This window comes from Pezoporus wallicus, unplaced genomic scaffold (genome assembly GCF_028554395.1).
Source record: "Pezoporus wallicus isolate ANWC-B61680 ecotype Strahan unplaced genomic scaffold, APGP_CSIRO_Pwel_v1 contig_3058, whole genome shotgun sequence".
NCBI lineage: Eukaryota > Metazoa > Chordata > Aves > Psittaciformes > Psittacidae > Pezoporus > Pezoporus wallicus.
This window is the reverse complement of record NW_026641153.1, coordinates 3,476,585-3,502,834: the sequence shown is the minus strand read 5'-3', so window position 1 is coordinate 3,502,834 and position 26,250 is coordinate 3,476,585. Positions and strand designations below refer to the sequence as shown.

The 26,250-nt window shown below is 36.9% G+C and overlaps 1 long non-coding RNA gene across 1 annotated transcript; it reads left to right on the top strand.

Moving 5' to 3' along the window:
• Window positions 1-375: 375 nt before the first annotated feature.
• On the top strand, window positions 376-2,575 carry LOC130606296 (uncharacterized). Its single transcript, XR_008973937.1, has 2 exons — window positions 376-436; window positions 2,296-2,575. It is a non-coding gene; the product is annotated as an uncharacterized LOC130606296 (long non-coding RNA).
• Window positions 2,576-26,250: the final 23,675 nt, after the last annotated feature.

Sequence of the window (26,250 nt, the reverse complement as noted above, 5' to 3'; positions counted from 1 at the left end):
CATTGCACAAACTTTGGGATGTCCATGCCCACAATGACAGCTGTTCTGCAGGAAGAGAAATTAGACAAATACTACTACCACTAGCAGCCTTTACTCTTTGCTCCAGGTCTCATCCTGACTGCCCCCAGACTGACTGCACTCCTACATTTCTGGACTTCCTTTCAAATGAAAGGAAGGGAAGAAACTAACACTTATTACAACTTATCAGCTAACGGGCACAACTTGATGGCCCACTGCAGAGTATAGCTGCCCCACAGACAGTTAGTTGCATATATCATACAATGTGGTCTGAGGTTACTTGCAAGCAATACTAGAGATAGAAAGTTTTGCAGTGAGCTTTTTATGACTGTACAGAGCTCTATTGATTTTGGGGTTGTTCTTGGGTGCAGAAATCTGGCTTACACGGGATCAAGGTCATAACGAGTTATAAAGAAGGGTAAGAGAACTTTTCCCTTGTTTTACCAGCTGCTTGCAACGCCTGCTGATTCCATGAAAGCTGAACTCAAAATGTCACCTACTTTTTAATTACAAGGCCAAGAATGAAACTATGCTTAGCAAAACATAAAAATAGAAATCTCTGCAGACAAGATACCATTACCCAACGTCTTGTTAGTAATTCGCATGTTTTCAAAAGAATTGCCAAGAACAAGTCACTGTTAATTGCGTAGCAGGTTATATTTACCTTTCACAAGAATGTCAGATGTAACTGCATTTTCAAAACCCTTTTTATGAGTTAATCTCAAACTTTCCAGTCTTGTCTAAAAAGGGAAGTTAGTTTTTAATAAGGTAGGATGTGGTTTTACGGAACGCTAGCTATCACACCCTAACTCTCAATGTCAACAGTCTAGCTCTACAACTAGGCAGTGTGCCAGATATTGCTATTTTAGCTTTACACACAAAACCTCAGGTGCTTCAGGCACCTTTTCTTCAACAAACTCCTTCCAGTTTTTTTCAGCAAAGTCTTATTTTGCTGCAACATTTCTATGTTTGTAGTACAAACTCAATGTGTTGGAGCAGTTGCAAAGAAAGACTTAATGAATAGGGAAGCATCTTAAATTTACATCTTGAAGAACTGGTATTGGGAATGCAACACCTCCCACCCCCAGTAGACCCCAGGACATGGCTCTCAAAATGGTAGAGAAAAGGGGGGGAGCAAATCAAGTCATCCTCAAGGAATTATATGCACCACCATGATATCTTAGCTATACCAACTATGGCAGCTCTCAGGGAGCTCCTACCTTTCTAGGAATGGAGAGCTACTTTGATCAAGGAGCAGAAGCAGTTATGGTTGCAGCATGGATGAGATGGTAATGCCATCACTGTTTCCAGCACAAATCGAAAACACAGCCCCATACCAGCATCTCTGAAGAAATTATCTCTGTCCCAGGCAAAACCAGCACACATTCACAGCAATTCTTTATTCCTTGAAGGAAACATTAGTGAAACAGAGGTGTTAGGTTGCACACAATTATTGTACATGTACTAAGCAAGAGAATCAGCATGTAAATGGGTCTAAAAAAGTATTCTAAGTCCTTTCCATTTGAAGATTATTTTCACATATGAATACAGTTAATATTACAGCCACAATAAAAATCCAACCAAAGCCTAAAATGCAATAAGAGTCTGAGAATAATCTATGAAGTTTATGGTGACAACCCAGCCTTATAGATACAGATTTACATAAGTAGAATTCAAAGACCTTTTTGATTTTGTTGATGTCATTATGTCCTTTTTAGTCAGGGAAACTGGTGCTCAACTTTGGGGTTTTGTTTTGGGAGACTTTTGGGGTTTTTTTTAATTGTTCAGCAGCAGAAATGGAAACTTCATTATCCTATGTGGTAAGCTAGTAAACAATACCTATCTCAGGAATTGAGAGTTTTGTGACTGAAGACTGTCCATTTGATTACACCAAATTGCAGCTAAACTTAGTAGCCCCATGCAGTCCCCTCAATAGCAACTTTGTATTTTCAAATCCTTCAGCATTCACTGCTAATTTCTTCCTCTTGCAGCTCAGACAAATATTACATTCTATTTTTTTTTTACATGAGGAAGAAAGTGAAGCAAAGAAATTAGGGCTTTCTTCCAAGCTAAAACAAAATTTTCTGGGAGAGACAGGATTACTCTTGAAGAGTCCTGGTTTCCTGGACTCTGCTCAGGCCACTTTTGTTGTTTCTATTACTTCAAAGGATTCAAATACAAGTTCTCGTCTGTCTGCTTAGTGTGTTTTTTCTAGGTTTAAAGTCAATGGTGTTAACATCACAACATTGCTGACTTTTTCTCCCCTTTTTATTTCAGCATTAAACTACAAATCTTCACAGTAATGCTTCAGGACAGAAGGAGGCCATGTAGTCCTCTGCAATCGTTCCCAGTAACACATTGCTAATGTTTTCATTGCTTCAAAGTGCTTGTCTAGCACTTTTTGAATCATCACAGCTGTGGTTCCTGGTGCCATCTCAGATGATCCTTTCTCCATGTTAATTACCCCTTTGCATTCAGCTGATTGTCATAGTGCCTGATCTTCTCTAGTTTGACCTTGTGTCTGTCAGCATTAAAACTATCATATTTCTTAATTGTATATTTTCTCTTGAGCATTTACAGTGCACAGAGAAGCATGAAAAGAGGTTATACCTCTGAACCCTGTGCATTAAAACCTCACTCCCTGTGCATGAACTGAAGATGGATGGAGATGAGAATCCAGGTTTCAGATTCTACACCTTGATTTACTTGACAATGCCTAGTAAGAATTGCTATTCTACATTCCTGTACTTAGGCAAGGAGAGGATTGTAGATGCTTATCTTTTCCTTGGGTACAAGAAGCCACATATTAAAATTCAGAAGCCAAATCCATACTATATCTCCCACAGATATCGAAGCAAAATTCTTTTGAGCACGGCAAGCTGATTCATGGAGTGTTAATCCCTAGCCAGTTGCACCTCAGCAGTGACCCTTTCAATTATAAGAATACTCTTAGGTTCAAGGCTCACATCTACATTTCACATTGCACTTCTAGTTCAGTGAAAGATGGTGGTTACAATCAACCACATATATGTTGAGATTTGAGACCATCTAGTGTAGAATCCCAGCAGGGAATCAGGACAGCAACATTAAAAAATTCTTGGAAATTTCTCACTGAAGTCTGGAGTACCAAAGACCTCATTAAAATAAGAGCTCACAGAGATGATTTTAAGGATAGGGGGCATCCTGTGATCTAGCTCCTGCTCTAAGTAGTGTGCAGATGCAACAAGGTGATTTGCATTCCTGCTTTTAGTATTCCTTTGGGAGAACCTGGATAAGCATAGGAACTTCTGAAACTCAGCAGACCCTCATGTGTAAGCAAATATCAGCCAACTACATGCCCCTTGTGAGGCATCTGCTTTTGTTCCCATTGCATTCCTATAAATACTTATTAGAAGGCTAGCTGGGGAATCATCTTTCACATAGGAAAGCACCAGTGACAACATGGTCTGCTACATCTTGCGTCTTTGCAAGGCCATGTCTCCTAGACTCTGGCTTCCAGATGCTTTCAGCTCTGAGTGAGGAGTTTACAACTCTTGTAGATTCTCCCTGTGAGAAGCAGCAGATATAAATCACAAATGCTTATATCCTGAAAGGTATTTTCTGCATACACTTCCTGTTCATTTTTCCCTAAACATTTAATATTTACTATTCATTAAATATTAATAGCACATCTATTACTCAAACTTATGTTTTCCCTGTGCATTTTTAGAATACTTTGTGCTGTCCTTGCATGCACGTTCTCTAAAAATTATTCTTTTTCCCAAGACTTTTTGAATGCTTTCTCCATAACTTTCAGTAACTTGTTTATCTGTTCTGCTATTTTAAAATATTAACAATGCATAAGAGTCTCCCCTTTATTTCAGTAGCCTTTCACTGTCTTTTTCCTTACCTGCATCTCTAGAATTTTTATGTTGTTCAGAAATTAAGTTCAAGCACAATAGCCTACCTTTTACTTTGGATACTTAGTAAAGCTTTGACACCAGAAAAATTTATGAAGCTCAAGGAAAAATAAAATTGGCTCAAATATATATTACTTTTTGTTGATTGTTTTTTCTCCCTATTCAAGTCTTTCTTCTTCTAATTTTGATCTGAAAAGGCACCTCGTAAGCTGAAAAAGAAGTACAGAACAGTTAGCCTAGTATTATGCATCTGCTTTAAAACTTTCAGTTTTACCCTGCTGAGCTTCACAACTATGCATTCTTGTTCCCTTGTTTGCAATCCGCAAATTGCAGATTTCTCTCCTAGTTGTAATCTAATCACTGACTCTTGCTGAGATGAGTTTTTTTCCAGCTTCTATTTCTTTTTCCTGATTAATACCTTCTTCGTCTCACAGATGTTTCTGCATTCTGTGGATGCATCAGAATAGTTTTCAGCTGATCTTTAGAACATGCAGTTACCAAAAATGGTCTCTTTCCAAGGTTAGATTCAGCTTGGCTTCCACACATCTTGGCCTTTAAAGGCCACAGTGAGCATGTTTAGATGTTATTTGCCATACATTTCTAGATGACGTTTACCTCTAAATGGCAGGGGTAAGCCTGTGAGGCTGACCCTTCCTGTGCTTTAAGCCAGCCAATGGCCACGCGAAATCCAGCAGACCAAAAGGCAGGACACAGGATCTCAAGCTTGGGAGAATTTAACTACCCTCCTATGGCTCCCCTTTGGCTGTATGTATGGGCAGGCCCCTCCTTGCCTGTTTGCCAAAGACTATATTAATAAATTCTGTAGGAATACAGTCCTTGTTCTTCCTCCCTGCAGAAGACAACAGCATGCTTGTGCTCTGATTTGCCAACATTACTTGGCAATGCAGGATGGCAGTGTTTATGAAAACTGTGGAGGTCCAATTCCTCAGGAAATTAGCTCTTACTATTGCCCTCTATAACATATCCATATTTCTCTTTGTAGACTTTGATAAATTTAAATATCCCTAACATGTTGGTTAGCTTTCAGGCAATGTCCAGTCATTCTCCAGAAGTTAGATTACGCACATATCTGTTATTTCTTGACAAATAGTAAGTCTCTTAGCCGTCTCTGAGAAAACAATAAACTGTGGCTTCCTGGCTTAAGACTACAAGTGTGTCCAGAGATGACTTACCCTGGCTTGTATCACCTCCAGACAACCACAGTGTTAGCAGTCAGTTTTGAGGTTTCTGATTTGTGTCTTTCCCATCACATTTATTACATCTCTATCTTGCATTTTGTTCAATGGGGTTGCAGCTATTGATCCTTTTTCTAACTGTGAGGTGTTAAAAATTAGTGATTCTATATACCTCTACATTCTGTGCTCTGTAGTGGACATTTATCAGTAAGTGAATCTGAGTCTTATTAATTTCAGTGAAAATGAACTAGCTGTCTTCCCCTCGAGAGTAGCTGTGGATGAGGAATTGGACTCGTCTTTAACATTACTTTTTGCTGGTTAAGAGGTTTGGTTTGGGTTTGACTTAGCCTGATACCTTCTTGAAAACCATTATTCCTGTTCTTCTCAGCAAAGCCATTTTGCCCTGTATAAAAAACCTGTATAATTTGATCATGGTTCTCACTGCTGATCTTTTATGCTGCTGATCTTTTATGCTGGGCCTGTCTCCACTGCATGAGTTTCAGTTGTTGTATAATGTAAATTTTCCCATCAACTCGTAAGAAGCTGAGGAGTCAAACCTAAATAAAGCTGAAATAAAGGCTGTTATATGTGATGTAAATAGCTGTGAACTGGTAGTTTAATATTGCCTGTTCATTTTGTCCGTACTGTATAGGACTGTGAAATCTGAAGTTGACAGAAACTATGCAGTGTTCACAACTAGCAAGTAAGCATTGAATTTAAACTTGATAATTTATGTGGGTGCAAGTAGATGCCTGTGAGTGAGATGAAATGATTTAGTCTAATAAATATCGGTTGATACCCTGGAGGGAAGGAATGCCATCCAGAGGCACCTTAACACACTTGTGAGGTGGGCTGATGCCAACCTCATGAAGTTTAACCATGACAACTGCAAGGTCCTACACCTGGGTCGGAGCAATCCCAGGCACAGCTACAGGTTGGGCACAGAAGAGATTCAGAGCAGCCCTGCGGAGAAGGACTTGGGGGGGTTGGTTGGTGAGAAAATGAACACGAGCCGGCAGTGTGCGCTTGCGGCCCAGAAAGCCAACCGTATCGTGGGCTGCATCAAAAGGAGCGTGACCAGCAGGTCAAAGGAGGTGATCCTGCCCCTCTACTCTGCTCTTGTGAGACCTCACCTGGAGTACTGTGTGCAGTTCTGGTGTCCTCAACATAAAAAGGACATGGAACTGTTGGAACAAGTCCAGAGAAGGGCCACGAGGATGATCAGGGGACTGGAGCACCTCCCATAGGAAGACAGGCTGAGGAAGTTGGGCCTGGAGAAGAGAAGGCTGCGTAGAGACCTCAAAGCAGCCTTCCAGTATCTGAAGGGGGTCTATAGGGATGCTGGAGAGGGACTCTTCATTAGAGACGGTAGTGATAGGACAAGGGGTAATGGGTTAAAACTTAAAAGGGGGAAGTTTAGGTTGGATATAAGGAGGAAATTCTTTCCTGTTAGGGTGGTGAGGCACTGGAATGGGTTGCCCAGGGAGGTTGTGAATGCTCCATCCCTGGCAGTGTTGAAGGCCAGGTTGGACCAGGCCTTGGGTGATATGATTTAGCGTAAGGTGTCCCTGCCCACGGTAAGGGGGTTTGGAGCTAGATGATCTTAAGGTCCTTTCCAACCCTAACTATTCTATGATTCTATGATTCTATAATAGCAGCATGGTCCCTGATTTGAAGAATTTGAAGTAACCACTTTAATTGTAACCACTGAAATGCAAAGCAACATATGTTTCAGCAATGGATTAATAACTAAACTTAGTCAAAGACACATATAGAGAACTAACGATATTCATTGTCCTGGGTTCAGCAGTAGCAGTCACTTTTCTCCTCCTGGGTAGCTGGTGCAGTGCTGTGTTTTGACTTTTGGCTCGGGAACAGAGCTGATAACAATGATGTTTTGGTTTGGCCAAGGACTTTGTGAGCCTCATGCTCTGCCAGGGAGGAGGGGAAGCCGGGAGGAAGCAGAGACAGGACACCTGACCCAAACTGACCAAAGAGGTATTCCATACCACAGCACATCATGCCCAGGATGTAACTGGGAGTTAGCCGGAAGGGCTGGGAGGCTGCAGGGTTGGAGGAGATATAGGTCGGGGCTTGGTTGGGCTGGGGGGGGGGGGGCAAGTTGTCAGTTGGTTGGTGCTGAGGTGTTGTATTCTCTTCCCTTGTTATTTCCTTTATCATTGTTATTATTGGTGGTAGCAGTAGTGATTTGTGTTATACCTTAGTTACTAAACTGTTCTTATCTCAACCCGTGGGAGTTGCATTCTTTTTGATTCTCCTCTCTGTCCCTCCGGGAGTAGGGGGAGGGCAAGAAGGGGGGGAGTGAGTGAACGAGTTGCCTGACTGGGTTTAAACCACGACATGTGTTTCCTATAATAAATATTATTTGAATGATATACTGAAACCATTGGTGAAAAATTAAAATGAGACCTATACAGTTTTAAACTACCCTCAAAATATAACATCCTGTTACTACGTGGTTTACAGACAAATTATTAGACCCAAAAGAGGGGAAATTCTTATGCGTGTGTCATATAGGAGGTCAGCTTTGATGATCAAATGGTCCCTTCTGGACTTAAAAGCTATGAATCTAGTACTCTTTTACAATGTGCACATAAAAGGTCAAATTTCCAAACTGGAATATTTCATTGGAGGACCAGAAGTTCTCTGAGATGTCTTTAAAATAATGAAGGTTGTAAAAAGACATAAAATAAAGACAAAGGAAGGAATACCAAATAAACTAAATTAAGGAATTTCTGTCCTTCACCTAACAAATGGGAACAGAAACAAATATCAGAGCATGCTATGTGCTTCCAGACGTACTTATATGGCGCTGCTTAAAAACAAATCCAGCACACAGCTCAGGCTGTGTTTTGCAAGGGATGTTTATGCACAATCACCTAACAAGAACCTGAAATTCTTTACTTGGAGGAAAAATATTTTGTGAACTGAATGTGTATGTGTCGCCCCATGTAAATACATAAACGTAATTAAGGAGTTGCAGTGAGAAATACCAGGATCAAAATAGCTACTGTCTATCTCACAACATTACCAAGCCCTGGTATTAGCATCCACCCTCCCGTACCCCTCTTGAGAGTGAAATGTCTGCAAACCAGCTTTTTCATTTTTGAAGTTTATGCTTTAATCCCAGTAGGGATCTTGAGGTTTAGAGAAAGTATCAATGAGGGTCAGTCTTAAAAAAAGGGCTATATGTTTTGGAGGTATCTTTTAGATCTTGTTTCTAACTGTGTCTTACTTTATAACATTATACATTAAAAATGTTGTTTGACTATTTTAACACTAAATAGTCTTTTGATGACACTGTGGAAAACAAAACCCACTCCACTGCAAATGGTACAAGCCTATACCCTCTCAGCAATCAATACATAATTTAGGTTCCTCTGAATATTTAAATTTCTCATAGGTGACTTTTCAAATACAGAGAACATTCCTTCTCCTTCACCCAAATGAGCTCAGCTTCTTTGCAACATTGAATCCTTTATAATGAGGGGTTTCCAAGCTGTAATAAATAAAGGATATATTTAAATAATACACATGCTACATACTAATTCCCTCCATCCATGTGATCTTTATTTTGTGCCCCATCAACCTCCACCACCTGATAAGGTTTAATTTCTAATCCATATAACTGTTTTATAACCAACTATCTGTGCCTGCAGATGAAGAAGTAGTCAGACATGATATTTGGAAGAAAAAATGTAGAGCTAGAGCAAGAGGTGTTTTATTTAACTGACAGTCTTACATATAGCATGTCTTATCCAAAGATCCAAGAGCACTCAGATCTTACAGCCTGTATGTTAGATCACGGTATCCAATATTGAAATTCAGCTATGGTTGAACATACATGAAGATGACACAGAAGGTAGGAAGGCGATGGGGAACCATAATAGCAGTGTAAGATAGGAGCAATTAGTTAAGTGAAATTTAGTCCAGATACAATAATTATGGCTCTGTGTCACCTAAATCTAGCTTTATTGCATCTTACTCAAAGGATCGTATCTTTCAGAATTTCTGTAGTAATACAATATTATACTTTGATTTAGTATGGTATACTTGTGTTCCTATACCTTGTTGCTATTAATTATTATTAATTAATTTTCTGAATTGTTTATACTCGGAAAGCAGTGAAAAACAATGATGTCAATTTCTTTGTTTTCCAAGGCACCTGGAATAAATCAATTTGGGTTCTAATTATGCAAAGTTTCAAAAATAAGATGAAGAATGGAACTCTTATTCTGTTTAATGAGAATTCTCATTTTAGAACTAGCTGTGATAACATCATAAAATTTCTTGCTGGGTCCCTTTCTGTAAAATCACAAAGCAGGTTTTATACAACTTTTCCGTACACACCACCCCCCACCCCACCCCCCCCATACTTAGGAAAAGGACAGAAAGCCTTCATTGGTAATGACCATCTGTCTTTGTGTTCAGTGGTAGGTGCTAATTGGCACGGGTGAAAGGAGGTGGTAATAAACACTTAGCCCAGTGTAGCCAGCCCTGTTTGACTGAAAAAGAAAATTGTTTGAACTTTACTGGATCTTCAACAAACAGATTACTTCAGGGTTGCAAACGATTAGATTTTTAGCAATGTTAAGAACATAGTAGTTGTGTCCTTAGGGATATGGAAAAACATACAGGCCTGACTCATGGCTGGTTTTATAGCAAGAGAAAACGAATCTAAGTACTGGTACATTTTCAGCTATTAAAATGGATTTTGTTTTAACACTTGCTGCTTGTAGCCTACAATCAAAATTATGTTTTAGAGAAAAGAGGCTTTGGTGTGTCCTTTCATATAATACCTTGATTTCCCTGGAAGTTTCTCAAAGGTGGTAAGGTTTAAAAGTGAACATCACAGTGTTGCTCCATACGTGTGTTTTGTATATAAATTGCACAACATGACAGCCGTACTCAATGTATGTCCTCAATAGCACATTTCTTTCCACAGATTTCAAATTTGTACCACTGGATTCAAGAAGCTACCTCAGGGTAGGGAGCAACTGGCAGAATCAGATCCATTTGATATAGTTCTGACTTTGATATATTTTTGTCATTTTTCTCAAAAAATGTTATAAGCTAGTTGAAAGTAAAGGTTCTAATTTTCAAGTGGGCAAAGTTTGAATATTATTATTTATTCCCATTTCTGTATCTATGTCACTGGTTCAATTAAAGAAGTACATACTTTTAAATATTTTCATTTTGCCTAACTTGAAAGGTAATCTGATCCTTTTTAGGTATGAGTTCTATAACATAAATTTTAAAATCCCCCAAACAGTTCTCTCCAGTAAGAGTAATAGATTACACTGAAAAAATCACGGTATGATCTTTTGAAACAATTAGATTACAGCAATATTTAGTACTGCTAAATACTAAAGCAAAAAAAAATATTTTAGAATGTAACAAAAAAAAGAAATATAGACTCATTTTGAGTGCTGATTGTTGAAATTTTCAGTGTTCAACAGACACCTTGGGATTTAAAATTAGAAGTCTAACTTATACATGGAAAAATATAGGTGAGACAAAATTAATCACTAGTTTCTGTTTGCAGCATTGCTGCTACTGCTCTAGCTATCCTCACTAAATCCATTCCTGCCTTATGCTTATGCTTCTCCATACGATCTCAAGCCACAAATAAATTGATATAAACTCAAAATTTGTGACTTTTTCTTTCTTTATTCCATAAATTTCAGTCATTACAAGGACAGTATTTCACTAAATACTTGTAGAACACATAGCATAAACAGCACTATGTCTTGGCTACTTGGCAATTCCAGTTGCTACTGATATCAAGAGAAGAGCCTGTATTGTTCCTTTCTTATCCCAAACTCCTAGCATTCTCAGCTACATCTTGGTTCCAGAAGATTAGAGTAAGAAAATAAATTTCTGAATTTATATATTTGAAAAGTGACACTTGCTGGTAAAGTTGTCAGGATCTTACTATGTTTCTTCAGTTGGAAGGTTTATAAAAGCTACTTCATCCATATTAAATTCTGAAGTAAAATAGATTTATGTGGGAGATAACTTAATCTCAGTTAACATCCATACAGTACCCCAAAAGATTACAGTTCATGTCTAACTGAGCTTTTGCAGCACAGTCACAATCACCTACATGAGGAGATAAAAAAAGATGCCATAACTCTAAAAGAGACAATACTTTATTCTGTTCTGCTTACTCCTTCCCACTTGCTTTCCCCTCCTTCCCCTTCCACCCCCTTTAAAGCACAGACACGCTGCAATTTAAACATTCCCACAGCAGACAAACATTAACATATTTTCCTAGTGATGACCTTGTTTATCAGTACTTCAAATACTTAAAATTATGTTTGGCTTTAGTTTTATAATGCAAATTATAATGTTTTTTGCAATTCCAGTTGAACTCTTCCTATAAAAAAAGGCTCAGTTCTGGCAGCTGGGAAAAGCATTGTAGCACTATTTGAATAATTGTTAATATGGCTGACACAAAAATTTGATGACACTTATAGCTGAGTGTATGGACTTCTCCAACTTCAAGTATGAAAGTCAACCTCCACTGTTAGGTCCATAATATCCTCTTGTCATCTGTGGAATGATCAAAAAATGAGATTTGCTACCACTCAGTCTCTAGCAGCTTACTTTATATTGCCCTGTTATCAAAAATACTCCAGGCTACCAACTTTTTTAGTGATACTAGCTTACCAAGTATAAGCAGGGTTACTGGAGGAGCTGTAGCATATTTTCTTTCCCTCTTATACAGGTCAATAGGAATATCTTAAGGTAATGTGAAATGCATGTTATGCTCCAGCAAAATATGGCATAATACTTCCTATTGAATTCATGGAAATAGGCTCAGACTATATCAAAGTGCTGCTTCTGGTCTTGGTGTAGGACCTTTCAACCTCCACACCTCTTCCTAATTCCCTGCAGAAATGTGATCATAACTAAAACTGTCAAATTGAAATAATGGCTATACTTTTTAGGTAGCAAATGTTTTGCAACTCCACTTATTACAGTATAGAAGTTGGTGTTATGTGTTTTGCTTAGAAGGCCTTGCATTTAATATCTAAAATTACTTGCTGTGTCTTTCTGAAATACAAGGGAAAAACCCACACTTGTTATTTATCCTCATGTCTTCACTCATCTTCTTTGAATGAATATGTTGAATCAATCCAGTTGTGAGAGGGTGAATGAGAAAGAGGTTCAATCAGATAGCTTTTAAGGTAGGAACAATAGGGGATTAACATTGACAAGCAGGAGTCACTGCCCAAAACCAAGAAGACAGTCCAGATTAAGTAAGAGCAAAGGGCACATTTTTTTTTGTCTGATGCAATGCAGCATTTCCTTCCCAGATCTGGAGCTTAATTATTTGGTTTTTTTTTTTAATAGTTTTACAAAGAATAAATGAGTAGTCCTGGTTACATAATATTTATGGATCTTGGCTCTCTACTTACTTTCATTCTTTCTTTTTTCTTTCATTGAAAAATTATACTGGGACATAGTTAATATTTTCATGTGCCAAGAGCTTTAGCTAGCTGGTAGCTAACTTTATCAGTCAAGAACAACTTGAGTTAACCTAGTCAGTAAATCATATTAAATCTTAATGCTAAACAGCTACTCTTAGAACAAACATTTAGTTTCTTAAATACTAAGTAAAATGTTGTCAGTTGTCTAATAGCACAACTAACCTTGACTATGATTATCACACTCATATGTCAGTGCTTTCTTAGCTTATTTGGCCTTAGCTGATGGTATCATCTAAAGATTTTACTTAAAGTTTTTAGTAAGAGAACTTAAATGAGACAAACCCAAGTCACATAAATGAAAGAAGGCGGCAGCTACACAGCACTCCATAGAGCATTGCAGTAATACTTTCTTACTGAAACCTTTTTTCATGTCAAAACTAATCTAACTGATGCTGAGCAGGGACATTGGGGAGCCTTCCACAGGGAGTGGTTATACACTAGTTTGATGGGACTTAGTGCAAATAACAAGTGTCACAAGAGATTCTTACTCCTAGATTTCAAGGGAGCTTTTAGAGAAACAAAGAGTCCTACAGCTGCTTGAGAAAGGAAATAGGAAAAATCTGAAATACCAATGTACATACAAGGGGAAAAAACCTTCTGGCTTTCATCTGCCACGACACTGGTAACTTCGTGATTGATATTCAGTATGCATAGTCCTAAAAATAAATCAATGCACATTTTGAATGGTGTCTGTTTGAATACACATCATTGTACATTTTTATGGTTTAAGTCCTGATAGTGAATCTTGTGTTTTGATTTTACAGTTATAATGGGATTCATAGCTTCAGAGTCATTAGGAATAATATCAGTAAAATCAGTTAAGATCTATACTCTGCATAAAATAAAAGTTAAAAAGAAAAAAGTTTTGTCTGGAGTAGAGATGTGTCTTGAGTATGCAATCATTTTTCTCTATGTTCCATCTACTTGCAGTCTATTATTATATGTTGCTGGTAGCAACCTTAAAGCCAAAGAATGGCTTTGTATTCCACAATCCCTTTGGAAGTTAAGCTCCTCAGAAGGATGGCTTGCTGTTACATAAATCAGATTTTACACAAATCAGACTGAATAACATAGCATTATAACTGTACTCTCTCTGGGGGTATGCTTTCCATCAGGAAACACACAGCTTTTTCCAGCCACATGTAAGGAAGTGCCAGCCTGTCCTCAGTGCCTCCACAATTGTTTCTAGGCGATGTGATAGTTTTAATGCATGGTGCTTGCCAAGTGCACCCAGGTTTCCTGGAAAGTAGCTATAACAATGAAAAAATATGTCAGCTAAGCCGAAGTCCACTGTCATTGTAAACATCAGGAATGTTGCACTGGATAATGGTAGTTGTTAGATGCAGCAGAGACTTAGCTGAATTCCTGTGTCGTGATTAGGGAAAAAAAATAATTGAAGTAGGTTTAAATATCAATTTACATATCATAGGCATCATCAAAAGGATTTAACATCCTGGAAAATACCTCGAAAATATAAAGTCTGACACGAACCTCTGTGCATAAAACTTTGACTCCAGCTTGGTAAGTATTGAGGTGTTCCCAGAAGAGAGCAAGCATGTATTATATCACACCCTGTTACAGGTCTCTGATGAGAATGTCATTTATAAATACCTTAAATATCATTAACTCATATAGTCTGACCTCCTACATACTTCAGAATATATATAATTCAGGTATAATTTAATATGAAAAATAATCTAGTTTTTCCTATATGGAAGCTACTTCAGGCAACTAAAACACAGCTTCCAAAATGTGCTTGATTTTATTTTGAGGTTTTAGAAATGGGGAATCCAACATGTCCTCCTATTCTGTAACATGATTGTGTTAAGAAAGAATAGGAACCTTAATTTTTATTTACATTTTTCTGCCAAATTTGTCATCACAGATTCTCATTTTGCCTCTCACCACAAGATTAAAGTATCCTTGATGTTTTTATTCTCATGTAGAAAAGGCTGAATCATAGCACTGGAAATCCTATTGATAAACAGCCATAATTTATATGAATCTGTCTTTTTGTCTTGTTTTCTCTTCTTGATTATGATGGTATTAAAGAAATGTACAACTCATTAACAGCTTTGGAAGTATCAGAGCAAGTATTGGTAGTCTCTTGATTCAAATTTCATAGTATAGGTTGAAGAACTAAAGGAATTATGCAGGAAATAGCATTTCTTCCAGGATCTTTGTTTTCTAAAATAAAATACGTTCAATCAGTGGATACTATTTCAGGCTTTCTGTATTTGGATTTTCTTAAATCCAGATGAACTACTTTAATTAGAATGAGTATCACCTGTGTCCAGGAATAGGCTCAGGGAAATAAATAGGAATAGTTGTGAACTAATTTAGGCCAGGGTGAGATGGCATAACTTGACACTTACTTTGCCAGTTTTAGCCGGCAATACATTTTTGAACTGGTTTTGGACAGTTCAAAAAATTTCTATCTTTACACAAAGATAATGTAAGATTTTTTAAGGCTGATCAACTGACCAGAACTGGCTAAGAATGTGAACTCAGTCAAGTAAATTTATGAATATGATAAAAATAAATGTAAAGACCTTTCTTGTCAGCAATTAACTCATCCTTTATCTTCTTCTGCTCTCTAAAACATCTCTTCCCCGATCTCCACAGAATATCAGTGCATTTGAGCTATCAGCAAATAGATTATAATTCGAAAGCAATTTTAATATTTGAAGTAACATGGTCATGACTATAAGTTTCTGACTGAATTTTCCTCCTTGACATGAAAATATAGATTTCAAGTTATTTTAGTCTAGATGGTGATTCTCATGAAAAAAAGGAGCCAGGAATATTATCCTGTGAAAAGATATTCCATGCTTCCCATTGGTTTTCTTACAACTTTCTCTGAATTTTCTAGTTCCCACCACTGCAGAGGAAAAAATTCTAGGCTTGACAAGTGTGATTCACTACAATAGTGGTATTTTAGGAGGCATATTAATCACTGACAGAAAATAAAGATGTTCATGATATTGCACAGTCATGCCCTTGCATTCTCCAGAAAGTATTTATTCCTATGTATATTGGGGATGCTACTCAATTATTTTATCACAAACTTTCTATAACTAGGTGGACCAGGATCACATCAGTGTTTTCTCCAAAGGCACCAATGTGATTCTGCCTCTGTCTAACTCTTTTCTTAAAGGTTGCCTTCTTCTGTACCTGAAAGAAATAATTAGGCTGTCCTGAAGACCCAGTTAATCCCGCCATACTCTGAACCCATTTTATTTCATTATGAGGAATTTAAGAAATGGAAGTTTTGTTTTCTAAAAGTCTAACAAGTGTCATTATAGCATACACTGGTCCTGTTACTTACTGGTTTCATCTATCACTATGCTAACTCTGCATAAACTTTGCTTTTTTTTTAGTTGTTCAGGGTTTTTTATGAGCAACCACCTATATAATTCTTATGTACAGAAATTAGATCATTAAGTTAGGTTGCTTTTTATAAATCAAAAAGTGTTTATTTACGAAGGTAGGGCGGAAGATCTTGACAAATCAAGACCTTACTGCCTCTAAATGCCCAGTAGGTACTAGATGCAAATAGACATTCTTCTACCTGCTTCTCTCTCCCTTGTTTATTGACTCTGCAAAGCTCCTGGAAGGACTGGTTGAGACAAGGGGAATCTACATTACAGAGGAAAAGTCCTCTCTATTGGCAAGAACTGCATTAATCCACCCTTCTTTTGTGTTGATGATTATATCACAAGCCCATGCAGAGAGAGGGAAGGAAACAGGACATTGCTGTTAGTATTTTATACAGCATAAAAAGCGAATAAAATGTTAAAGTAATATTAAATTATGCTGACAAAGGGGAAATGAGAAACAGAAAATGTTATAACACTGAATAAATAGCACAGTGCCATTTATAAAAAAACAGAGGATAAAATGTTCCATAGAATGCTAAATATTTTTAAAATATTTTTAATATTTAAAATATTTTTTAATATTTTTTAATATTTTTAAAATAATATTTTTTTTTAAGATCAGAAAAAAAAACAGCCGACAAAAAAAAACTATATATTTTTTACTGTAAGTAGCACTGGTCCATAACCAAGAAAAACCTATTTTGAACTTGCTTCATAGTTTATTTTTCAGCCTTTTCTTCTAATTAATTTCATGTTTCATTCTGATGTAGTTCATTCACGGTATAAGAAAAGAGAATGTACAGGGCTATTACTGAATGAAGTTTGCCACCCCACTGGCTGCACACTACAGGTTGTGTGAAAATGAGACAACAATCTTGCCAAGAGAAGCTCTTGCTAGCTGGAGCTCTCCAAGACTTTGTGATATCACACTTTCTCCACAGCAAAGGAACTCTCAAAAGTCTTCCAAGCCTGCCAGTGGCTCTGGTAGACTGGTGACTGTCCTTTAGAAAAGACCACAGCACAACATAATTTGAAGAATTTAATACCTGACTGTTTATGCTCTTTGCATGACAGATCTTCTCCTTGCCATTTCCTGCACAAAGAGTGCATGATATATCTTAGAAAAATCGTAAATACAATGTCAACTCAGACAGAGACTTTTTGTTTCTTATTTTTCTTTTTATTTTTAAAGTAAAATTTGCTGTGATTATTTGGTACAGGATCTGTATTCTGTCTCCTCACTGTTTAAATGCTTCCAGGCTACTACCAGTGTCTAACTTCAGTTGAATAGCTATTTTATAAAATCAGAATTTTTATAATTTATAACAGTCATTACTCTCCTACCTGTCTACCTAATGACAAGCAGAATTAATATTCCATGTTTGCAACTATAAGAACCATGTAAAGCCTAAACACAAATGATGACATGAATAAAGATTCATGTGAGCAATATTAAAATGTGTTTAGTATTAAAGAAATTAATTAGTCTACTCATCTGTTTTATAATTTCTCATGTGATAATTTTACATTTGAATCTTCAATGAAAAATGATGAAGATTAGCTTTGAAATAAATGGTCATGCAGAACAAAGTAATCATTAAGAAAAAATAAAACATATGGTGGTATAATTTATTCCAAATATTAGTAACTCAGCTAAACAGTGAGAGTTTCCAATTTTGGAAATTGAATTCAAAAGCAATGTCAGCAGTAAAACTGTTGTGTTAGTTTAACTCTAGTATTTAGCTGCTTTCATTTTTTTTCCTCTATATTTATCAGAAAATATTTCTGTTTTCTATAGAAATTAATTAAAAAAAAAAAACAACAAAAAAAACCCAGAAGTTCTGTGCTGTGTTAAATTTATTATAATTACGATAATTATTGTGGTATACCAACAGAATTTTACACCTTGCATCTTCCTTGTACTAATGGTCAAAATTTAATACAAAAGAAACTGTCAAACTCAAATTTATCACCATATGTAAAGTATTGTAAATGTAAAGGAGTACCAGTTAGGCTCAGAAATTTAGCTTCTTTATAACAGATGCTGAGAGAAGAAGGAGTAACACAATTTTATTTCAATACATTTGTTATCTTGGGTTTTCTGGAGATAATTGTGTGGAAAAGAAATACGAAAAAAATAGCTTCTGGCTACTTATATGCCAGCATTTGAAGCTGGGGTCTACAGCATTAGCCCACACTCAGGTGTGTCATAAAAAATGTCTGTCAAACAGCTGAAAAAAAGAGAGGAAGGAAGGAGAAAAACATGACCTTTCCAGGTCATTCAGATTCCCATAGGAAGCCAGTGAGGCAGAACCACATCACATTGACTTGCTGGTCTGTGCCACAATTTATCACTCTATTCTAGTGCAAACTTCATCAGTTTTGAACCATTATAAAAGTAGAAATCAATAAAAAAGAAGTTGTCCTTCAGATGAACAATACTGACAGATGTAGTTATACGGAGATTTCTCCTGCAACATCTTCTTTTAAAGAAAAAGTAACATCCCTCTATACTGAATATGATGTTAATGTCATCCCCTCTAACAAAAATAACACACTGCTGTTTTACGGTTCACTTACAGTGCTACTACAATTCTCATGCTTTTGTGTACGAGTGTGATCTCTTTGATAATCAATAACATCTGCTTTGCTCACATGAAAATTGATGTTTCTTAAACCAAAGTTATTTCATTTCCACAATTTTGCATAGAACTCCTAGGAAAGACTTTAAAATATTTACATTTGTGCAACCTTCTAGAGGGCTGGGAAATCAGATTACCTTAGCTTCTGAATCTGAAAGAACACAGTTTATTTAAAATTCAACTTCTTTCCTTTTTGACTGCTTAAATAGGAAATGTATGAATAAGAAGAATAAGTCTTACAGTGTGATGTCAAAAGTACTTGAAAGTTAAAAATTTATACACTTTTATAAGACAATTTCCTATCCAAAAGGTGTTTGTATTCTTGACTTGATATCTTTAGACTCCATAAATGTTCAAATACATATCTTTGTTGTATACTTTTGGCCTGACATGTAATATCTCTGGTTTTGATTACTGGGGAACCTCAGACATGAAGAAATGAAGTGACCTGAACAAATATCACAAAGGTAGAGCCATAAATTGAATCTCCATCTCCTGAATACTAGTTCTGTGGTTTTATTTACTGAATTAACCCTTTAGGAAAGAAATTATGCATTGCTCTTCAGCATCTTGCATTTGACATTCCTGCAGTTGTTTTTTTGGCTCCCAGTGAAGCAGTGATGTCATTTTGAAAGCAGGAAAAAGCTGCATATTCATTTGAGCACTTGTGAAAGGAATGAGGTGGCTGGTTGTTATTCAAGTAAATTCATTTTTTCTGGACCTTGAAACTAACTATTATGGCCAACTGATTAAGTAAGAAGAAAGATGTGCATGATTCATGGTGTTATGTAATGGCTGCAAATTGGAAGAAATGGGTTTATAACCAGAAATCACATTTTCTGTTGAAAACCACAGTATTTCAGGAAGACTAATTGCATTCTTGATAAACTTAAGAAATTCAGGTAGATCTCGGCTCAACTCAATTTAGCTGCTTAAATATGTATAGACATTTAAACTATGCTATAGAGCACAGATATCTAAATGTCCTCTACTTCCAATCAAGAGTGGTACCTGCATTATACCTTAAGATAAACCTCTGAGATGTAATACTAGGAGTTGACTAAGGTGAAAATAACTCCATGGTGTTTATGCAAAGCCCATTTAAGCATCATGACCAAGATATCAATTACATCCCAAGAACTCCAGAGAGGGGAGGAAGCCATGAAAGAAAGCAATGTTTTGTCACTGAGTGGAGCAAAGAAGTAAAAATTGAAAAGTACAAATAAAGAGAACGTAGACCTACCTGGTTTAATATGTGTTATATTTAAGAGGTAGTTATTTTAAAATTAATTGTTTTACACAGGAAAAAAACTGCTAAACAGTTATATTTATCCTCTAGCAATTATGTTGTTGCTATTGCTCTGTTTATCTACTTGTTTAAGTAGATTAATCCAACTTCTTTGGATGAAAATTTTGACTGTTAAACAAGGTCTGTTAAACACCTTTTTTTGTCAGGTTAGAAAATCAGCTTACTGAGCATCAGAAGTGTTTTCATGATTTGGCCAAGTTTCTGGATGGAGCCAGTCGGTTTTGTAGTGGTCCCTACAAAAACTAAACCCAGTTCTTTTCACTGCCAGTTAGACTTTGGCAGAAGAAAAGATTGTACCAATATCTATCTCATGTTGTTCACTCTAAAGATACAAAATCATAAGCCTGTTTTCTAAAACAGAAAAAGACTTTACAAATAAAATCTATTTCCGCTTTTAAAATATATATATTTGGTTACTATTTAACTGTAGAAGTTATCCATATGAAAAAAATGTTAAAGAAGGGAAATAAAATGTAGGGAAGTCCGAGGGAGACTGAAATGCATGCCTAAGAGCAAGTTATTTGCAACAAAAGGCAAATAATTATTACTTAATATAAACACTTTAACATTTTATTTTGGCTATGGTTTTATTATGGGGGAATTTAATCCAAAATATCTACTGATGGTGCTAATAAACATGTCTGGTGTTAATAACGATATTATCTTTAACAGAAGAAACTCAGACACAAATGTTATATGTCATTTATAATGTAGAAAGAAGTGAGGAATTTCAACCTGAAAAAGTATTTTCAGGCACTTTGGTCAATGCAGCATCACAAATGTTGCTATGAGCCTTATCTTAGACAAAGGACAAGGAAATTTAAATGAGCTTTTTGCTACCAACTGGTCAGTTAAATTTGGGTGGCTGCAGAAAGCCCACAGGGATGAAGGGCAGCCTGAGTTAAGGACAAGATCCAAATTAAAACTAGTTTTCAAAAGTGCTGCTGATTATTTTTTTTATTCTCTCTAAGTACTTTGTATTCTCTGTGTTCCAACTAAGAGTAAAATTACAAATTTATGAAGAATATGGTTCCAAAATTAATATATTCCACAGAATAAAACTTCTCATTCAAATTCGAAACTTACAGACTACAAAGCATTATATGGATTTGTTCCAAGCCAAATCCAGTATGGAACATTAGCAGATGCCGTATTTAATTTCTAGTTTTATTGTCCAGTGGTTAATGTGAAATATTTGCTCTGAGTCCCAATTTCAGCTGGGTTTAACACCCTGAAATGATAAGACATTTTGTGGTGGCCTCAGCAAAAAAAGGACAAAGATAGATTTGGTTGTATAAAATCATGCGGTTCTAATGAGCAAGATTGATGGTGTGGTTTTTCCCTCATCAGTATTGACATACACTTAAGCACCAAGACGTACACTCTCTCTCTCTCTCTGTGGTGTTGTTTATAACATTAAATGAAGATACGTAGGCCCAAAACCTGACCAACACCTTTTTGAATTGATAGCTTTTCCCACTTCTGTGGTAGTGGAGATAAACCTGAAGTGATCTGCAGACATGAACCATCTGTGCCCATCCTTTCCAGAGCCAGACATTCCTACTGCAGGAGTTTGTGTGTTCTTTATAGTTCCTTTGAAATGTCATAAATGTTAATTTCCTACAAAGATGATAGAAAAAAGTAATGGTGGTAATAACTGCTCAGTTAAAGTCTAAAATTAATGAAGTAAGAATCTATAGTTGGTTAATGCATTTCTCATATCATGGGTTTTGAGGGTCATGATTGTGAGTCTTCTATAGAAATAATAAGAGAAGAATCATAATAACATTAAAATCTGGGGGGGAAATATTCAAAGAAGTATTTATCCTAAGAGAAATTCCTGAGAATATCTGGGGAAAGGACTAGCTCAATGACACAAACTTAGAATTAAGTCTTTCCAAAGGTTAAGTGCCAGTGAAAGGCGTGTGTGAGGATATGAATTTATTTTTAGGGAGATAATTTAAATATATATTTAAAACAGGATATTAGCTGTGGAAAATTACTGGCCCTTGAACTGGAATAAATAAAATATGGCCTTCAGTACCAAATGATTCCTCCCATCTTACAGCTATTCAAACACTGAAGTCAATTGGTCATTTGTTGGGTGTTCAGACCACAGAGGAATAAGCTCCCATCTATGGCTGATCAAAATTTATGAATTTATAAATATATACTTTTAGTTGGCAGGCTTTCTTGATCAAGCACCCCCTTTTTTTAGAAGAAGATGGCAAATTTCCATAAAAGTGACAAGTAACAGTAATCTTTCTCAGACAGGCTTCCATTCTGTTGAGTGTTTTAGTCTGATGATATGAACATGGGAACTGAGTGCCAGGTCCTGTGAATAGTGTTATGTGAATAACTGTATTTCAGTTCTTTAAAATTGAAAATGAAGTTTCAGTTGAATAGAATGTGAAAGCCCTTTTTTTTGTCTCAAAAATATAAAGAAAATATCGTTTCTTTTGAATAAAAGATTACATTGATAGTAAATGTCAGAGGAAAGATCCAAGTTGATCTATGTCAAATAATTTTCTTGTCTGAGTTTGGCATGCGAACATAGTGGACCACAAATCAACTTTATACACTGAATAATTCAAGGAAAAAAAAAACAAACAAAACCAACACCCAAATCCCCCAGTTTTAGATTCATAGGTTTAAATCGAATTATGACATAGTTTAAAGCTGGATCTCTCACATCTGAACATTTGATCACTAGTCTATTGCATCAACATAGGTAAGATGCACAGTCTCGCCTTAGCAGTTTTATGACTGTAATCATTTCCTTGCTATTTCCATGAAAAGTAGTTGTATCTGCAATTATTCAACCAACTCAGTGTGAATTTGTCAGCAGGCAGGAGGCAACAGTCATTTTAATCAGTTTATGATATACAATAAGGAGTTTAATTCTGGATTAATTCTAGTCTGATTCCCTAGACTAGTGCCCAGTAACAGTAGGAGCATATAGGAGCATGTTGGGTGCCATCTTCCAGTTTAGTATCATCAGAAAGGAATCCTGTTTGCATCTTCTCCCCCTGCTCTCAACATGAGCCCAGATGTCAGAAAATTCACTCCAAAGTGATAGTCCTGATCAGAACAAAAGTGTTCACTTAAACAGATGCACCATTACTAGCCTGTTTTTTACCCAGAAAGTGCTAGTGCAGTCAAAACAGGGTATAAGTTCTGCAAGTTATACAGTTTTCCCAAGTTGAGCTGTAGTAGTTATTTTTCTCCTTCCTAGTAGCTGATGCAGTGTTGTGGTTTGGCTTTAGTCTGAGAACAGTGTTGGTAACACACCAATATTTTAGTTGTTGCTCAGTAGCACTTACCCTGATCAAGGACTTTTCAGTCCTTCATACTCTGCCAGTGAGGAGGGACACAGGAAGCCAGGAGGGAGCAGGGACAGGACACCTGACCCAAACTAGCCAAAGGGGTATTCCATACCACAGCATGTTATTCCCTGTACATAAACTGGGGAAGTCACTTTGTCAGGCACAGATCGCTGCTTGAGTTGGGCTGGGTGTCAGTCAGCAGGTGGTGCACAATTGTATTGTGCAACACTTGTGTTTTCTGAGCTTTCATTTCTTCTTTTGTTGTTTCCTATTACTATTGATATTCTTTCTGTTATCACTATATTTCACTTTCTTTTAGTTATTAAGCTGCCGTTATCTCAACACATGGGGTTTGCATTCTTTCCATTCTCCTCCCCCTCCAACCCAGAGGGGGGATGAGGAGGGGTGAGCAAACGCTGTGTGGTGCCGAGTTATCATCTGAGTCTGTACAAGTGGGGATATATCATGCCATAACAAATAATTCATGACACACTCTTTGGATTCATAATTATCACTTTCATGTAGGCTTCAGGTGAATCTTCTTAAACTTAAGCATACTTTGACCTTGAGACCAGAAATTACCTATGGTGATTGTTGAATATGGCACTACTTATGAAATAAGAAGGGGGCCAAATGAAGTCCCAGAGAGGGAAGCAATAACTTTAATTACAAATAGGTAATTTTTCTTTCATTATCACAGTTTGAAGAAGGACAAAGAAGTCCCTTGGATAAGGCATTTTTAAGAAAATTTGTAAGTGGTACAGAGAAGCTGTAGAGAACATAAAGATTTGGTCAGAAACTGAAGAATAGCTAGAGCTGTGTGATGAAAGAATTGGTTAACCTAGCCTCCTAAATAGCATTTATTTCCAGAAAAGTGAAATAACTCATGGGCACTGATTAGAATTTGTTCTCACAAAATAGTGTCTAACTGCTAAAAGCTTGCACTGCATAAACAGAGATAGGAAATTGCCTACAAGTGTGTCCTGCAAGAGGCAATAGACAATCCCCTTCACCTGCAGCTGGGACGGGAAGGTGTCTTTAAGCCTGAATGTTTCATAACTCTCCATACAAGCATAGGCTGAGGGAGTCAGGAACACTTTCTTTCTCTGCAGCATAAGTTTCTGGATCCCATGCTGACCCTGACCTTATGAAGAACAGGAAGCTGATCCACCCTCATACTACGCATAAGCAGCTCAGCCTTCATGTCAGCCTAAGATACAAGGAAAGATGTGTAGGAGAAGTGTCAGTGCAAGGAAAAAGGGAGAGCACTGGGAGCAGTGTGCAACCAGAGGGTGCTGTAGCAGGGAAGGCAAAGAGGTCTGCAGGTATGGGGAGAAAAGTATGGCTCCTGTCCCATGGGTGAAAAGAGACAACAAAGAGAAAGGTCTATCTTCATTCCTGTCCCTCTAAAATCTCTTGGATTCCATCTCAAAATCTTTTCATTGAGCCAATTCAAGACTAAATATTTTGTTTGCTCACTGACTGCTTTTTGGACTGTTCCAACCATCTCTCTCCAGTCCGGGAGACAATTCACACCAATCACACCTTTTGGCAGGGTCTTTGCACCAGTCTTTGTCTTACACAGCCTTTCAACACTATCTATGTAGGCTTTGCATCCTCAGGAAAGCTCACAAGCCTTCATAAGTCACCTGATGCCGTCCAATCACAGAACCTTAACTTTGTTTCATAAAACGTCAATCTAGTGAATTGCAATTGTAATGTTAGAAAGTTTGAAACTAATAAAACACAGGGTGAATATCACATCTCAGAAACTCAGGATCACAGGGATCACAGGGAAACCTTTAGTCCACATTTAATATGTGGTCAATCTGCACTGTAGTGCATTAACCCTAAGCAATATGGACACAGGTCAGTTTGTGCCACTCCTGTAGCCAGAAAACATCCCTTAATTCTCTTGGTATTAGAGAGGTACCTTCCAAGTCTGGCCCCCTTTGCCTGCATTCACTTCTCTGGAACTGTCTTTGCCCAACTTACTCTATAAAACCTCAGTTTTTCACAGCCTCAGAACTGATTTTTGACTGTACAGGTGCAAAAAAAAAAGGTGATCTCTATCTGGAAACAAAAGTATCATCTCTTAAGGGGGAATTCCTGAAACAGGAAAAAAAAAAGTCTAAAATTGAGGAATAGTTTGTTCTTTTCTAACACTGTTACTGGGAACAATTTTTTTTTTTGTTTCATTTCTTATTTTTCTATTACCAAAAATTCCAGGATTTTGAACCCTGACCCAGCAAATCATTTACCATATACTTAACTTAAAGCACATGAATGCCCCTGTAGAAATCAGTGGGACTGTTTGTAGTTTGAAGACTAATAAGTCTGTAGTATTGCTTTAGACTACTGGAACAGAAAAAGTGTACTTTATTTTTTGTGTGTTCCTTTCTCACAAATAGCACTGCAACTGACTTGATGTAATCCCCAAAATTTTGTTACAGGAATTTAATGTATTAAAGGGGGGGGGGGGGGGAAGTGTTGAATGAATGTTTTTTGCATATTCACAGTATGCACCAGTAGAGTTATAATTTCAGGATATTTGGCATTCTTAACAGTCCCTATTAATAGAAATCGAATCAAGTCATTTTACAAAACCAGAAAATAAGGCCATCCTGTTTCTGGCCTTTTTGGTGATTCAATAATTTGGTTCTGAAACTTTAGGAAAATATAACTGAGGGAATAAGAGCTACACAGACTGCAGAAGTGATGCACAGGAACCAAAATGAGTGGATTCTGCACTTTATAGACCGCTTTTGTATTCCAGATGATTCAACAGCTACCCAACATTTTAGTTACTATTATTCTTAATACTTTATCATAGTAACTGCCATGGTAGTCATGCTGAACATCAAATAGCACAGCACCACCAGGCTGTATAACTTGCTGTATTGTAAATCAGAGCTTTCCTCAGGCAGCCAAAATTTGAGTGTCTTCTGGCTTTGCCTACTTTA